Genomic DNA, 14,698 nt, shown 5'->3' with positions numbered 1-14,698 from the left:
TCTGTTTGTCTGTTATTGGTGTATAGGAATGCTTGTGATTTTTGCACTTGATTTTGTATCTTGAGACTTTGCTGAATTTGCTTATCAGCTTAAGGAGATTTTGGGCTGAGACGATGAGGTTTTCTAAAGATACAGTCATATCATCTGCAAACAGGGACAATTTGACTTCCTCTTTTCCTAATTGAATACCCTTTATTTCTTTCTCCTGCCTGATTGCCCTGGCCAGAACTCCAACACTATGTTGAATAGGGGTGGTGAGAGAGGGCATCCCTGTCTTGTGCCAGTTTTCAAAGGGAATGCTTCCAGTTTTTGCCCATTCAGTATGATATTGGCTGTGGGTTTGTCATAAATAGCTCTTATTATTTTGAGATACATCCTATCAATTCCTAGTTTGTTGAGAGTTTTTAGCATGAAGGGCTGTTGAATTTTGTCAAAGCCCTTTTCTGCATCTATTGAGATAGTCATGTGGTTTTTGTCTTTGGTTCTGTTTATATGATGGATTACTTTAATTGATTTGTGTATGTTGAACCAGCCTTGCATCCCAGGGATGAAGCCAACTTGGTCATGGTGGATAAGCTTTTTGATATGCTGCTGGATTCGGTTTGCCAGTATTTTACTGAGGATTTTTGCATCGATGTTCATCAGGGATATTGGTCTAAAATTCTCTTTTTTTGTTGTGTCTCTGCCAGGCTTTGATATCAGGATGATGTTGGCCTCATAAAATGAATTAGGGAGGATTCCCTCTTTTTCTATTGATTGGAATAGTTTCAGAAGGAATGGTACCAGCTCCTCTTTGTACCTCTGGTAGAATTCGGCTGTGAATCCGTCTGGTCCTGGACTTTTTTTGGTTGGTAGGCTATTAATTATTGCCTCAATTTCAGAACCTGTTATTGGTCTATTCAGAGATTCAACTTCTTCCTGGTTTAGTCTTGGGAGGGTGTATGTGTCCAGGAATTTATCTATTGCTTCTAGATTTACTAGTTTATTTGCGTAGAGGTATTTATAGTATTCTCTGATGATAGTTTGCATTTCTGTGGGATCGGTGGTGATATCCCCTTTATCATTTTTTATTGCATCTATTTGATTCTTCTCTCTTTTCTTCTTTATTAGTCTTCCTAGCAGTCTATCAATTTTGTTGATCTTTTCAAAAAACCAGCTCCTGGATTCATTGATTTTTTTGAAGGGATTTTTGTGTCTCTCTCTCTTCAGTTCTGCTCTGATTTTAGTTATTTCTTGCCTTCTGCTAGCTTTTGAATGTGTTTGCTCTTGCTTCTCTAGTTCTTTTAATTATGATGTTAGGGTGTCAATTTTAAATCTTTCCTGCTTTCTCTTGTGGACATTTAGTGCTATAAATTTCCCTCTACACACTGCTTTAAATGTGTCCCAGAGATTCTGATATGTTGTGTCTTTGCTCTCATTGGTTTCAAAGAACATCTTTATTTCTGCCTTCATTTCGTTATGTACCCAGTAGTCATTCAGGAGCAGGTTGTTCAGTTTCCACGTAGTTGAGCAGTTTTGAGTGAGTTTCTTAATCCTGAGTTCTAGTTTGATTGCACTGTGGTCTGAGAGACAGTTTGTTATAATTTCTGTTCTTTTACATTTGCTGAGGAGTGCTTTACTTCCAACTATGTGGTCAATTTTGGAATAAGTGTGATATGGTGCTGAGAAGAATGTACATTCTGTTGACTTGGGGTGGAGAGTTCTGTAGATGTTTATTAGGTCTACTTGGTGCAGAGCTGAATTCAATTCCTGGATATCCTTGTTAACTTTCTGTCTCGTTGATCTGTCTAATGTTGACAGTGGGGTGTTAAAGTCTCCCATTCTTATTGTGTGAGAGTCTAAGTCTCTTTGTAGGTCTCTAAGGACTTGCTTTATGAATCTGGGTGCTCCTGTATTGGGTGCATATTTATTTCGGATAGTTAGCTCTTCTTGTTGAATTGACCCCTTTACCATTATGTAATGGCCTTCTTTGTCTCTTTTAATCTTTGTCAGTTTAAAGTCTGTTTTATCAGAGACTAGGATTGCAACTCCTGCTTTTTTTTGTTTTCCATTTGCTTGGTAGATCTTCCTCCATCCCTTTATTTTGAGCCTATGTGTGTCTGCACATGAGATAGGTCTCCTGAATATAGCACACTAATGGATCTTGACTCTTTATCCAATTTGCCAGTCTGTGTCTTTTAATTGGGGCATTTAGCCCATTTACATTTAAGGTTAATATCGTTATGTGTGAATTTGATCCTGTCATTATGATGTTAGCTGGTTATTTTGCTCGTTAGTTGATGCAGTTTCTTGCTAGCATTGATGGTCTTTACAAGTTGGCATGTTTTTGCAGTGGCTGGTACCAGTTGTTCCTTTCCATGTTTAGTGCTTCCTTCAGGAGCTCTTGTAAGGCAGGTCTGGTGGTGACAAAATCTCTCAGCATTTGTTTGTCTGTAAAGGATTTTATTTCTCCTTCACTTATGAAGCTTAATTTGGCTGGATATGAAATTCTGGGTTAACAAATCTTTTCTTTAAGAATGTTGAATATTGGCCCCCACTCTCTTCTGGCTTGTAGAGTTTCTGCCGAGAGATCTGCTGTTAGTCTGATGGGCTTCCCTTTGTGGGTAACCTGACCTTTCTCTCTGGCTTCCCTTAACATTTTTTCCTTCATTTCAACTTTGGTGAATCTGACAATGATGCGTCTTGAAGTTGCTCTTCTCGAGGAGTATCTTTGTGGCATTCTCTGTATTTCCTGAATTTGAATGTTGGCCTGCCACACTAGGTTGTATAAGTTCTCCTGGATAATATTCTGAAAAGTGTTTTCCAGCTTGGTTCCATTCTCCCCGTCACTTTCAGGTACACCAATCAGACGTAGATTTGGTCTTTTCACATAGTCCCATATTTCTTGGAGGCTTTGTTCATTTCTTTTTACTCTTTGTTCTCTAAACTTCTGTTCTCACTTCATTTCATTCATTTGATCTTCAATCACTGATACCCTTTCTTCCACTTAATCAAATCAGCTACTGAAGCTTGTGCATGCATCACGTAGTTCTCGTGCCATGGTTTCCAGCTCCATCAGGTCATTTAAGGACTTCTCTACGCTCTTTATTCTAGTTAGCCATTTGTCTAAGTTTTTTTCAAGGTTTTTAGCTTCTTTGCGATGGGTTCGAACATCCTCCTTTAGCTCGGAGAAGTTTGTTATTACTGATCATCTGAAGCCTTCTCTCAACTCGTCAAAGTCATTCTCCATCCAGCTTTGTTCCATTGCTGGCGAGGAGCTGTGTTCCTTTGGAAGAGAAGAGGCACTCTGATTTTTAGAATTTTCAGCGTTTCTGCTCTGGTTTCTCCCCATCTTTTTGGTTTTATCTACCTTTAGTCTTTGTTGATGGTGATGTACAGACGGGGTTTTGGTGTGGATGTCCTTTCTGTTAGTTTTCCTTCTAACAGTCAGGACCCTCAGCTGCAGGTCTGTTAAGAGTTTGCTGGAGGTCCACTCCAGACCCTGTTTGCCTGGGTATCACCAGCAGAAGCTGCAGAACAGCAAATATTGTGGAATGGCAGATGTTGCTGCCTGATCCTTCCTCTGGAAGCTACGTCTCAGAGGGGCACCTGGCTGTATGAGGTGTCAGTCGGCCCCTACTGGGAGGTGTGTCCCAGTTAGGCTACTTGGGGGTCAGGGACCCACTTGAGGAGGCAGTCTGTCCATTCTCAGGTCTCAAACTCCATGCTGGGAGAACCACTACTCTCTTCAAAGCTGTCAGACAGGGACGTTTAGGTCTGTAGAAGTTTCTGCTGCCTTTTGTTCAGCTATGCCCTGCCCCCAGAGGTGGAGTCTACAGAGGCAGGCAGGCCTTCTTGAGCTGTGGTGGGCTTCCCCCAGTTCAAGCTTCCCGGCAGCTTTGTTTAACTACTCAAGCCTCAGCAATGGCAGACGCCCCTCCCCCAGCCTTGCTGTGGCCTTGTAGTTCAATCTCAGACTGCTGTGCTAGCAGTGAGAGAGGCTCCATGGGCATGGGACCCTCCGAGCCAGGCACGGGATATAATCTCCTGGTGCGCTGTTTGCTAAGGCCGTTGGAAAAGCGTAGTATTAAGATGGGAGTGTCCCGATTTTCCAGGTACCATCTGTCATGGCTTCCGTTTGCTAGGAAAGTGAATTCCCCAACCCCTTGTGCTTCCCAGGTGAGGCGATGCCCCGCCCTGCTCTGTGGGCTGCACCCTCTGTCTGACAAGCCCCAGTGAGATGAACCCAGTACCTCAGTTGGAAATGCGGAAATCACCCGTCTTCTGCATTGCTCACGCTGGGAGCTGCAGACTGGAGCTGTTCCTATTCGTCCATCTTGGAACCTCTCTCCTCTATTCAACATTTAAAATTTTTCTGTTTTGAGATAATCTTAAACTTACAGAAAAGATGCAAAACTAAGAGAGAGTTACTAATATATATCTTTCACTGACGTTCCCTTAAGGTGAACATCTTGCCATCTAACCATAGGACAATTAGCAAAACCTGGAAATTAACACTGTTACAATACTGTTAACTAAATTGTGGACCTTATTTAAATTTTATCAGGTTTCCTACTAATATCCTTTTTCTGGTCCAGAATCCAAGTCAGCATCCCATGTTGCATGCGGTTTTCATTTCTTCTTAGTCTTCTTCAATCCATGACAGTTTCTAAATTTTTCTTTGTCATTCACGACGTTGAAATTTTTGAAGGTTATTGTTCAGTACCTCAATTTAGTTTTGCCTGGCATTTTCTCATGATTAGATCAAAATAAAACATTTCTGGCACGAATATTACAAAGTGGTGTGACCTTCCTTCTTGGTGCATCACGTCAGTGGGTACATGAGAATATGTCTTATTATTGGTGATATTCTCCTTGATTCTTGGTAAAGGTAGTGTCTGCTGCGTTTCTTTGTTGTGAAGTTATGGTATTTCCCTTAGAAACTAACAAATATCTTGTGGTAAAGACTTTGAAACTCTGCAACTATTCTGTTTCTCACCAAATTTTTACCTACTAATTTTAGCATCCATCAATGGATCTTGCCTGCAACAATTATTACGGTAGAGCTTACTTCATAGTGAGTTTCCAGTTTCCGCATTCCTTTTACATGTATTAATTGGAATTCTTTTTTAAGGATGAATTGTCCTTTTCCTTTATTTATTTTTTACTCATTCATTCAATTATTTATTTACGTCAGTATGGACTCATGGATATTTAACTTTTTTCTGAGGGCTATAATGAAATGCTATCATTGTTTATTTTAGTCCTTGAATTAGCACTATTTTGGCCATAAGTTGCCTCCTGTGTCCTTTTGACATGCCTCCATTATTTTTTGAGCAGTTTCTTACTTGATTTTTACAGCTTCTCTCTTTTCAGCATATGCTCCTCAATGTGGCAGCCTCAAAGTCCCATCTGTTCTGACCAAGAAGCTGGCTTACCAAGAGTGATCACCACAAGGGTCCCTCAACTTCACAGTGTATCCGATCCATCATATTCTCTGGGCCCCCTCCTGAGACTCTGATTTAGCAAGTCTGATGTGGGCTTATATCTAGATTCTGTAAATAAGCACATAAAAAAACGCATTAGGTGCTGATTCTAAAGCTCATCCGTGTTTGGAAATCACCGTCCTCCTTCATGGGCTATGGCAGTATGCTCCTTATTGGCCTCTAAATTGTGCTACTCAAAGTGTGATCCATGTACCAGCAGCATCAGCATCACCTGGGAACACGTTAGGCTAGGCATGGTGGTTCACTCCTGTAATCCCAACACTTTGGGAGGTCAAGGCGGGTGGATCACCTGAGGTCAGGAGTTTAAGACCAGCCTGACCAACATGGTGAAACCCCATCTCTACTAAAAATACAAAATCAGCCAGACGTGGTGGCACATGCCTGTAATCCCAGCTACTTGGGAGGCTGAGGCAGAAGAATTGCTTGAACCTGGGAGGCAGAGGTTATAGTGAGCTGAGATCCCGCCATTGCACTCCAGCCTGGGTAACATGAGCAAAACTCCATCTCAAAAAAAAAAAAAAAAAAAAAAAGGAAATGCAAGGTTTGGGTCTCTCTGACTTGAAGCAAAATCTCTCGGGACAGAGCCTAAGAATCAACATTTTAATGAGCTCTTTAGGGAATTTTTATGCATGCTAGTGTGAGGAGCACTGAAACGAGCTATATTGTAATTACTAAAAATCACAGGCAGGCTAACAAAATTCATCCCTCCAGTCTAAACTCTACCTGAAGCAACTGCATCAAGTTGACTGCTTTTTTTTGCCTTTGATGTGTTTATTTAAAGATTCCCATAATTCAACATTCTCCTTTTCTTGAGTATCATCCAAACAGTTCCAAACAGATTACTTGGTGCCTCTATGAGGCTATCAAATTAGAAAGAAAAAAAGGGGATTTTTGTTTGCGAAGAGTAACATAAATATTCCACCACAGAGCACCATTTCCTTTTTCTTTTCATTTCTAGCGTCCTTCTCTCAGATGAAACAACGCCAAAAAATTGAAACAAAACAAAAATAGCAAATATGTTAATTAAGTTGTCATCTAATTTAAACTCCTTTTGTATGAAAATCACTCTTCAACAGACATACATAAGAAGTCATTTTTTCTGTTGTGTCTTTATCTATTTTGCATATTATTATCTATCCACAGCAAACCCTTCAGTAAATTATAATAATCCAGTTGGGGCAGTGCATACCGTGCAATTATGCTATCTTATTTAGTATTTTAAAAGGTGTTATTTGCTTCATTGTTAAAGGTACATGTTTATAAAGAGAAGAAAATATAGAAATGAGTATTTTGGCTAAGTTTACCCATAGTAGCCTGACTCAATCAACCAGTCAGTGAAATGTTTTTAAAAATCAGGTTTTTGGTGTGACATCTGACCAGTCATATACATTATCTTATTACTGCATGATCAAGCTGATTTAGTCAATCATGTATCCAACAAACATCCTTTCTGCCAGGTACTGTGCTGAATCTAGGGGAAATAAAGATGAATAAAATAGTCTAACAGAGATGGAGAAGGTTGCAGTGACCACTGCTCCAGTCTCAATGGCTATGATGACAGCACGTTACTTGTCCTGTCCTCTAGACACAGTCTAAGTCGTTTTCTCTTGGAGCACCATAGGCACAACCATCCTCTTTCAGTAGTGGCGTTATACAGTGCCTCAAATAGATGTAAACACGTATTAAGAGCACAATAAAGCAACAGTTTTAGGCCAGGCACAGTGGCTTACGCCTGTAATCCCAGCACTTTAGGAGGCCAAGGCGGGTGGATCACTTGAGGTCAGGAGTTCAAGACCACCCTGGCCAAAATGGTGAAACCCTGTCTCTACTAAAAATACAGAAATTAGCCGGGCGTGGTGGCAAGCGCCTGTAGTTCCAACTACTCCAGGAGATCCGCTTGAACCCGGGAGGCAGAGGTTACAGTGAGCTGAGATTGTGCCACTGCATTCCAGCCTGGGCCACAGAATGAGACTCTATCTCAAAAAAAAAAAAAAAAAAAAGCCTATTTCATGCCGTGTACATTGCTAAGCCTTTTAAATGTTTATCCAATGTCATCAGTGCAGTGCTGGTAAATGGATTTCTGGGGGAAAGGGCATGATATGTAGTTTTTGCTGATTTCTGTAGTGTAAATACTCTCATCACAGCTAATTTCAAGATGCCCAGTGTTTAAAAATTGGCTTATAAAATCCTGAAAATTTAACCATTGAGTCTGCCCATGGTATGAGCTAGTTCCAGCACACCACCGAATGTAATCCTCACAACAAGCCTATGTACTGGGTATTAGTATTAGTACTGTCATAGTAATGTTATCTGTATTTTACAGATAAGAAAACCAAAGGCATAAAGAAGTTAAGTAATTTGTTTAGGGTCATACAGCAAATAGTAAAGTTAGGATGTAAACCTGGGCTCTGTGAGGCTAAAGCTAGTATTATACTGACTGACATCACACTCCTTATGTGTAATAAGTATGGAATAAGATGAACAGTTATTAAAATTCTCATTTGCATTTTCCAGATGATTTGAAAGCAGTCCTTCACATTGGAAAAGGAAGCCATTGCTCCTTTGGCTGTGAGATCTTCTCAAGTTCAAGTTGTATTTATCCTGCGGCTCAGAGCTAACCCATTCATTGAAGAGTTTGCTTTTCACTTTAAACTGTGCTTATTATCCATATAGGCAAACATTTTCCACAAGGACTAATAGTAATCACAACTCTCATTTATTGAGTACTTGAAATGTGCTAGGCACTCTATACTCTGTGTGTTTCATTTTATTTAATCCTCACAACCACCCTGTAAAGTAGGCACTATTACCATTCCCATGTTACACACAGGAAACTAAGGCACAGAGGAGGTTAAAAAAAAGGCCCAAGCCACACAACTAATGACCATCAGAGCCAGGATTTAAGCCCCAGGCATATGTTTTTAGAGCCTGAACTATTTAACTATTATGTTATCCTAGTCAGTCCTGAAACACTACAGACAGAGGTGCTGGCTGATTTTATGTTGCAGCAGCCCAACTCCTTGTTATATTCCTTGAAGTTCTTTTCTGGTACATTTTTAAAGTCTCTCTTCCTGTCCTGTCCCTGGTCACCTCTCCTTTCTTACCTACAGCAGGTGTTTGCTGTGACCAGAAGAGCTGGATGCCTCCTCATGCCCTTGGGGCATCTCCAAGTCTGCTTTGCTGTAAACCTGTCATGCCCTTTGATGTTAACCATTCTCCGAAGATGGCACTCATAGAACTCAGTAATGGGAACTTAAGCTTCAGGTTTCATATAATGGGGGAACACATGAGTCACTGTGGGTGGCTAGCCCACCATTGACATTTGTGAGGCCTGGGGGCAAGAATGCTAACGGAGGCTCACATACCATTTGTCTAAACATTTAGAATTATAAATCAAGCTATTAAACTGTTAAACCAAATGTACTCTCTTCTTCATAATGCTTTAGGGAGCCAGGCTGGAATTTAGAATTATTGAACTCCTCAGAGTTTCTCACGGTGGGGCAGGGAGAACTGGCCCTTAACCAAAGGCCTGTCCCATTTTCTCCCCACCCTCAGCTCTGTCTTTGCACACATGAATGTGGACATTCCAGCCCATACATCCAAGCTAGGTCCCCCTTCCCAGCAAGCAGCTGCCCCTTGGCCACCCCTTGAGTCTAGGGGTACACACACTGGAGATGTGGCCTGTCCCCAGGAAGATGGACCTAAGGAGGAGGCCTGCTTAGGCCTGGATGTACACTCCGGGTATTTGGGCAGGAGATTCTAGGGCCCAGGGGCTGGAAGAGATGCCCTGAGGCTAAAAGAGGACTCAGCACAGCCCTCGGAAGCACAGGGCTCATGGCCACACCCCATTCCTGCAGATCTAGGCTTGGGACTGATGGTGAGTATGCTCTTCCTGGAGTACAACTTTGAATGTGTGGGCGTTAAGTTTGAATGACTCAAGTATTTGACAAATGGATGAAAAGAGGTGAGGTAGCAATCTAATATTTATAAAACTGCCACCATTATGAGGTAACAGCTACATGGCAATGGCTAACAGTCACCTTTTCAGCCCCAATGTCCATAACACCAATGTGAGATCTAATGCAATATCACCATTTGGCTAATGGCTTATAACAAACATGACATTCCAAAAAGAACTACAGTTTAATTGAAGGGAAGACTCTCATTGCTTTCCTATATACAATCAGAGGTACTGAGTGCTACCTCCTTCCAAAGCTCCTCTTGAATAGGCAAATTTTGGGATAATCTTATTTTAGTTCACTGAGTATAAAAATGGATGATGTCCTAACAGAAAAGGTTTGACACTTAAATTTCCTAAATCTCAGCAGAGAAGGAGGAGAAGGAGAAGGAGGAGAAAAAGAAGGAAGAGAAGGAGGAGGAGTGGGAGGAGGAGGAGGAGGAGAAGGAGGAGAAGGAAGAGGAAGAGGAGGAGAAAGAGAAGGAGGAGGAGGAGAAAGGGAAGGAGGAGGAGGAGGAGTGGGAGGAGGAGGAGGAGGAGTGGAAGGAGGAGGAGAAGGAAGAGGAGGAGGAGAAAGAGGAGAAGAAAGCCAGTACCTTAGCACAAAGTACCTGAGGGAGGGAGCCCAAGATCATGGGACTCACTTGAGGATGGGACCGGCCACCCTGTCAGGAAGTCTCTATGAACACACTAGGCCCATTCTCTCACTGGCTCAAAGCTCTCAAACTTCCTAGCACATCAGACTCACCTGGAGGGTTTGTTAAAAGGCAACGGAGCTGTTGGGTTCCGCGCTGAGAGTTTCTGATTCAGTAGGTCTCGGGTGGGGTCCCAGATCCTGCATTTTAGCAAGTTCCCAGGAGATGCCGATGTTGCTATTCCGGGGACACCACTTTGAGAACCTCTGCCTTAGGGTTTTCACAGCCACTCCTACACCATACTCACAGCTCAACTTCCTCTATAACTGCACCCCCACCACCTTCCTAATTACATAATTGATATTCCATCTTCACACCAAGTACCCACCTAAGAGATTAAACTCAACAGTGTAAGCCATTTGCACAACAAAAAAGAAAAAGCACATGCGGTCTCCCAAGGTACTGGTAAATTCCAAAAGTCTTAACGTTAATAACATATCCTTTTTTTCCTACAATCAGACAAACAACACCATAGACGTTCCATTCTGCTCTGTATTCTTCCCCAACAGCAGTGCCGATGGGGGATGTTTTGTGGAAATCTAATCTCCAAAAATACTGACTTTCATAATTGGCCTAAACCACTCAAACACCTCTAACTTTCTTTTGGATTTGTTACTTATGACGTTATTGTTGGGGCTTATAAAATAATACCCCAAATGAAAGGCTCACCAGCAGCCTCAGAAGCAAATGTTTTCTCTGCTCTTCTGCCCTCCCGTCTCTCAGTCCCATTCTCTCCCAAGGCCAGCCATAGAAACTAAAATTCTTTTTCCCCAAGGCAGGTTGTAGAAACCAGAATATGTTTTCCCAAAAGCCAGCCATAAAACCTAAAAATATTACTCTAATTTTTCCTCCGCCTTTTTGTATAAAAACTGGCCATAAATAAATGATCTGGGACAGGGTGTGGTGGCTCATGCCTGTAATCCCAACACTTTGGAAGGCCGAGGCAGGCAGATCACCTGAGGTCAGGAGTTTGAGACCAGCCTGGTCAACATGGTGAAACCCCGTCTCTACTAAAAAGACAAAAAAATTAGCCGGGCGTGGTGGCAGGCGCCTGTAGTCCCAGCTACTCGGGAGGCTGAGGCAGGATAAAGGTGTGAACTTGGGAGGCAGAGCTTGCAGTGAGCCGAGATTGTGCCACTGCACTCTAGCCTGGGCGACAGGGCGAGACTCTGTCTCAAAAAAAAAAAAAAAAAAAAAAAAGGACAAGTTACCAGATGTGGCACCTTACACCTGTAATCCCAGCACTTTGGGAGGCCGAGGTGGGAAGATCACTTGAGGCCAGGAGTTTGGGATTAAGCCTGGGCAACATAGAAAGACCCTGTCTCCACAAAAAAGAAAAAAAGAATTAGCCAGGTGTGGTGGTGATTCATGCCTATAGTCCAGCAACTTGGGAGGCTAAGGTGAGAGGATTGCTTGAGCCCAGGAAGTTGAGGCTACAGTGAGTTATGATGCCACTACACTACAGCCTGGGAAACAGAGCAAGACTGTCTCAAAAGAAGAAAGAAGAAAGAGAGAGAAAGAGAGAGGAAGGAAGGAAGGCATGAAGGAATGAAGGAAGGAAGGGAGGGAGGGGAGGGAAAGAGAGACAAGGAAAGAAAGAGAGAGAGAGAGAGAGAGAAAGAAAAAGAAAGAAAGAGAAAGAAAAAGAAAGAAAGAAAAGAAAGAGAAACAGAAAGAAAGAAAGACAGAAAAGAAAGAAAGAGAGAAAGAAAGAGAGAAAGAGAAAAGAAGGGAGGGAAGGAAGGAAGGGAGGGAGAGAGGGAGGGAGGGACAGCTTCCCCTGTATATTTGGATTTTCATTCTCAAGGCTACTGTGTATCCATGTGAAATAAATTTGCATGCCCTTTCTCCTATTAATCAATTAGCCTCATGTCAGTGATTTTCAGCAAACCTTTAGAGGGCCCTTGGCCCCTACATTATCTAAACTCTTCCTATTTCTACTAATGCCTCATTGTGGTTGGCTGTGAGCAGGCCACATGCTCCAAGCACATCCCTGTGGTATTTAAGCAAAACACCCTGAACAAACCAAGGAAGCAAAGAGCTGCCAGCTATTACATTTCCAAACAATTGTTTGGGTCTGTAAACATACTAACTATCAATCAAACCATATATATATATTTTTCTCTCAGTCTTTGTCTGAGGGTTCTGTGTAGCCATTTGCCTTTGCTGACCTCATCTGCCAATGAGCAGGCTGAGTTCTCAGGCAGTTTTGGTTGGGGTATCACTTTTCAGGACCAGGAAGGAGGGCCCAAAGTTAGACATAGTGTCTAAACTCACATCAAACCTAAATATACACTTATGAATAAATATAAGACATCTTCTCCAGTGAGTCTCAACTTCTGTTCATAGTAGATACTGCCCATAACTTAACCATACTAAAATGTTTACATTCTCCAGTAAGTACCCTTCTATCCCTTGTCAAGGGGAAAATCAAACAGGATAAAGTTTAAAGACAAAAAAAATTTCCTGGCAGTAGTCCGTGGCCTCTATCACATTGTCCATTTGGAATATTTCTTCGGCTTTATGGTTTGTCCACTGATTTCCATAATCCAGTCCTATCTCCTTGGTCCATATCCTAACATTTGTTTCACCTTCCACCTAGTCATCTGTTGCTTAGGCAAATGTCACTGCTGACTCAGTCAGTGTTGATTGCTATGCCCTGTCTATGCAGACTAAAACCACAATGATTGTGCTCATTCCTGACATGTCTCCCCTAAAGCCCACATAAAGGTTGGAGTCCCTTAGGGCAAAAGTGTGATGACAGCATTAGATTCCCTCACCCATTTTGCTGATTCTTTTTGTTTGTTTGTTTTTGTAGAGCAAGAACCCATGCCCAAAAGATGGCATTAATCCCTTCATGAAGGTGGATCCCTCATGACCCAATGTCCCTTAAAAATACCACCATTTCTCAACACTGTTACACTGGAGACCAAGCCTCAAAATGAGTTTTGGTGGGGGTAACCATATTCAAACCATAGCATATAGCATATTTAAGTTAGCATCACTTATTTTGGGAATGAAAATAATTCTACATAATTTACTGAACAAAAATCATAGCATATTTTGTGGTTTTACGTTAGGTGCTTTTAATCGCAAAGAATAGAGAACTCTGGTTGTCTCCAATTAGGGAAGTCTATTATAAATCATCTTGTAGTAATAAGGAAACGGGGACATCAGACACATGGCTAAGACACATGGGAACCTAGAAAAATCAAGTTCCCAAACTTCACAGGAAGAACAGGGACTCCATTAGCCAGACCCTTTGGAGAGTGAGCACACAGGTCATTCAGGATATAGGTGGCTCCTGAATTCTTGTAACTGTGTAGCTCCCTCCACGGCTGGCTACATAGTGTTTAAGGCCACTGCAAAATGAAAATGTGAACCCTTTTGCTCCAAAAGCAGGAAAAATTTGCCATTAAAGATACTTGGCTAGGCATGGTGGCTCATGCCTGTAATCTGGCTTTTGGAGCAAAAGGCCTCACATTTTGGGAGGCTGAAGTGAAAGGATCACTTGAACTAAGGAGTTTGAGACCAGTCTGCACAGCATAGTGAGACCTTGTCTCTATTTTATTTTTTAAATAAAAATTTTTTAAATAAAAATTTAAATAAAAAAATTTTATTTTTTAAAAAAGGTACTAAAATGTTTTTTCTTTTCTTCTGCAGTCTCTCTCTCACCTTGTGACGTTTTTACGTGCTATTTGATGCCATTCCAAGTCATAATTATAGATTATCAGCATTTTTACCTTCATCTTGATATGGTGTGATGCCAGTTTTAAATGCAAATATAAGAACGTTTAATTTATATGTGGAATCATTAAAATTCCAAACCTTTAGCTAGACACAGAGTGCTGATTGGTGCATTTACAATCCTTTAGCTAGACACAAAAGTTCTCCAAGTCTCCTACCCAATTAGCTAGATACAGAGCGCTGATTGGTGTGTTTACAAACCTTTAGCTAGACACAGAGCACTGATTGGTGCATTTACAATCCTTTAGCTAGACAGAAAAGTTCTCCAACTCCCCACCTGACCCAGAAGCCCAGCCGGCTTCACCTTTCAATAAGATTTAAATATAGATATTTCCTAGTTTTATGCTACATATTATACTGAATATGAGCTCTTTTACGGATAAAGACCATTATATAGATTTTACCTATATTAATTCCACCAAAGAAATAATATTTTCTACATGTTAATATTTCAGCGGAAATTCAGTTAATAGTTTTCAAAAACAGTTTTTTCCTCCCACTGACTTCATAGGAAGGAGGATTTTATGTCTTTGGAAATGTATGTCAGCAAGAAGATAAAATGGCAGTTAAAGGTTCATTTTAATTTGTTTTCTTCACTTGTTTATTTTTGGCTTTGTAGTAACGAGTGGCATCACCTAAGACAATTCATTCATGATAATAAAATGCCATTTTCTTCATGAGTTACTTTTTTAAATAAAAGTGCCATCTCTGACCATGGCAGCAGTCCATGGTGTTTCTTTCTTAGGCCCATACTTGGGCAGGTTGGTTGATCACCAGTTGCTTGCATGACTGTTTCTATCCAAGTAGCAATT

The 14,698-nt window shown here is 41.3% G+C and overlaps 1 protein-coding gene across 4 annotated transcripts in view; it reads right to left on the bottom strand.

Annotated features, from left to right (window-relative positions):
- PDK1 (pyruvate dehydrogenase kinase 1) overlaps positions 1 to 14,698 on the bottom strand; it is a 115,811-nt gene that overhangs the window by 23,458 nt on the left and 77,655 nt on the right. For 2 of the 4 annotated variants that reach the window (XR_008500953.2, XR_008500949.1), the window contains one exon: positions 5,418 to 5,534. The exons of the other annotated variants lie outside the window; for them this stretch is intronic. The gene's annotated coding sequence lies outside the window, so the exon portion shown is untranslated. The remainder of the gene's footprint in view (positions 1 to 5,417; positions 5,535 to 14,698) is intronic. 4 annotated transcript variants of the gene reach the window in all.

This window comes from Pongo pygmaeus, chromosome 11 (genome assembly GCF_028885625.2).
Source record: "Pongo pygmaeus isolate AG05252 chromosome 11, NHGRI_mPonPyg2-v2.0_pri, whole genome shotgun sequence".
Classification (NCBI taxonomy): domain Eukaryota; kingdom Metazoa; phylum Chordata; class Mammalia; order Primates; family Hominidae; genus Pongo; species Pongo pygmaeus.
This window is presented reverse-complemented; position numbering and strand designations above follow the sequence as displayed.